Raw genomic sequence first — 3,155 nt, 5'->3', positions numbered from 1 at the left:
AGCGTCTTAGCCACTATGCTACCAGAGCTCCTTGGTGAGCCTTACTGATACATAAATTATTATTCCTCAAAGGTTTTTCTGTATCAACTAGGATGTGACCTCTAAGGAAGGTTAATCCCAACTTCTGGCCTTCCTGAAAGAAGTCTCTTTACTCATCAAAAACGGTCTTCTTATTGTATCCATTCACAGTATCATACACGTCTTCATAAACACTTACCACAGCTCTGGTTAATTAACTAATCATGCATGTAATGCCTCTCTTCTCTACTAGGACTTAATTACATGTGACAAGAGGGTCTGGCATGTAGTAGCCACTCAAATTATTTGTGGACTGAACGAAAACATCTTGTACAGGATTTTCAACATACGACATATATCATAGTTGACACATGAGATGATTTCAGGGGCTGATCATGGACTAGGTTTCTTAGTAATTTTAATGTTTACACACACATACACACACATATGTAAATGGTTAATAGCTTATGTTGGTGGTGTTGTTACATGCCATCAAGTCGGACCCGACTCACAGCAACCCCTCCTTGGGTTTCCTAGGCAGTATCACTACAGAAGCAGATTGCCCAACCTTCCTTCTGAGGAGTGGTTGCTGGGTTTGAACCACCAGCCTTCTGGTTAGCAGTCAAGTGCCTTAGGCAGTACGCTACCAGAGCTCCCTAATGGTTTATAGAGAAGTAAAATGGTGTCACATACATATGTTTGTGTTGCCGTTAGTGTTTGTGTTGCCTTGGTAACCCAGGAATCACGCCATAGGGCCTTGTCATCTCTCAGAAGCAGATCACCAGGCCGTACTTCGGTGCTTCTGGGTGGATTTCAACCGTCAGCCTTTCAGTCTGTAGTCCAGTGTTTGACCTTGTCACCACTTAGGGACTCCTATATACATATATATATATATATATGGGAGCTCTGGTAGCATAGTGGCTAAGGCACTTGACTGTTAACCAGAAGGCTGGCGGTTCAAACCCACCAGCCACTCCTCGGAAGGAAGATGGGGCAATCTACTTCTGTAGTGATACTGCCTCGGAAACCCAAGGAGGGGTCGCTATGAGTCGGGTCTGACTTGATGGCACATAACAACAACAACAACAACAACAAAAATATATATATATACATGGAGACTGCTAGTGGAATGATTAAGAGCTTGGCCCTTAACTGAAAAGTTGGCAGCTTTACTCACCAGCTGTTCTGTGGGAGAAAAGACTTGGCAATCTGTCCCATAAAGATTACAGCCTAGGAAACCCTATGGGACAGTTCTACTCTGGCCTATAAGGTTACTATGAGTTGGAATTGACTAAATGACACATAACAACGACAACAACAACTGTATATATATACACATATATACACATATACACGTATGTGTCAATGTCTGTTCAGGAAGCATTCAGCTGCATATACGACCATGATCCCACAAGGTGGTTTTTTTTTTTAAGTAAAGGGTAAGCAACTTTCCTTTTGTTTATTGTTTCCCCCAATGGTTTCAATGACTGTGCTCCTACTGAGAGTGCTAGTGGCACCGGCTGGTCAGGCCAGGTACTTGTGGGCTTCTGGCTCTGTATGGTGGTAGCAGAGGCAGCACACGATCAGGAAATGGCTGAATCAATAGGGTGGTAACAGTGAGGGGCACCACTGCTAGCGCTGCTCCTGGCACTCATACACTTGGTCCCCACAGCTACCTCTCTGTGCTCCCTGTTTGTCCTCCTGCCCCTGCACCTGGACATGTGCAAAGTCCTGATTTGGCTATTGGTGCAGCCCGTGCCTGGTCCAGCCACACACCTGGCAAAGCTGGCTTTGCCAGGTAGTGGATATAGCTCTTAGGCTTTGTCTGGCAGGCTCCCCATAAGGTTTTAACATAACAGTTTTATGGGGATTTAACCATAGATTGTTTGAGGACTGCCTGTATAAAATATGGTGTTCTCACAACATCCAAATCACAGAACATATCATGGACAGTAAGCAATGCATATATGTATGAATATATATATATATATATATATATACACATACACACACACATACATATAACACATATTTATATTTATTTGTAAATGTAAATTTAAAGATGATTTGTATTAAACAAATAAACAATCGACTCATCAAATCTGTAATTTTATATGTTTTTGCTTTGGATGAGGCTCAATAAAAAAGTAAACTGATTTAGGGTAGTTAAAAAATTAAGTATATAATAGTACACCTGGTATAAGAATATGAGGAAAACAATAAAAGCAATGAAGAGATGATGGAATTTGGAAATAATTACCAATGAGTAGGAACTTAGAGTGGACACACACCAGGGTTTGTTGATTTAGGATTAGTTGAAGGTAATGAGAGACACTGCTCTCAGAATCCATCACTTGTGAATTCTCAGTTGGGTACTGCAACATGTGTGCCAACACTAATCAGATGGCAACCAGGTCAAGTTAGGGGCTCACCCCAGAACACAGCTGGCATAAGTAAGAAGAATGCCATAGCCAGGTACATGGTTGGTATCAAATGTGAACTGAGCAGCAATGAGGGTCAGATCCCATGGCCACAGCCCAGTTAGCAGGAACTACCTAGGAGACAGGGCACCTGTCCTAGGAAGGATGTGTGGTTGGCCAGATTCATTCTCCTTCAGCCTTAGAAGCACATGGTTCTGGATTCTGATATTGCTTCCTCCTCTAAGTAATTATTTCTCAATTTACTATCTTTCTGCAAGGCTCCAGGAGAGGACGTGCTTTACTTTGTGAACATTTGAAGTAACAAGTCTCTATCTAATATCTCACTTTACCAGCAAACTGAAGCCAACTATTGACATTATCACCAAGAAGCTTTTCCTCAGCTGCCAATATTTGAGTCTTCCTTCCCAGTCCCAATGCCATCTTGGACTGGAACACAAGAATGAATTTTCCCATAGAAACAGGTTTAATGTTATAAACAGAAAATAGATTTTGAGGAATTAGCAAAATTAGAATGGTGTTTCAGGTATGTTCCAAATTATATAGGATTAAATAAACTAGGCAGGGACCTGGACTACCAATAACATTATTACTTCAGTGGGAAAATGTTCTTAACACTTTAAAATAAAATTCTGGATTGCAATTGTTCCATTGGTGGGGACTATCTATACTTTATATTATATATAAACCCAAGGAGGG

At 41.3% G+C, this 3,155-nt stretch overlaps 1 protein-coding gene across 1 annotated transcript in view; it reads right to left on the bottom strand.

Moving 5' to 3' along the window:
* The window catches only part of CDK6 (cyclin dependent kinase 6), a 293,276-nt gene that overhangs the window by 76,717 nt on the left and 213,404 nt on the right, over positions 1–3,155 (bottom strand). The gene's annotated exons all lie outside the window — the stretch shown is intronic.

This window comes from Orycteropus afer, unplaced genomic scaffold (assembly GCF_000298275.1).
Source record: "Orycteropus afer afer isolate SDZICR_OR568_19922 unplaced genomic scaffold, OryAfe1.0 scaffold00063, whole genome shotgun sequence".
NCBI lineage: Eukaryota > Metazoa > Chordata > Mammalia > Tubulidentata > Orycteropodidae > Orycteropus > Orycteropus afer.
The sequence above is the reverse complement of the archived record's forward strand: the minus strand, read 5'-3'. Positions and strand labels throughout refer to the sequence as shown.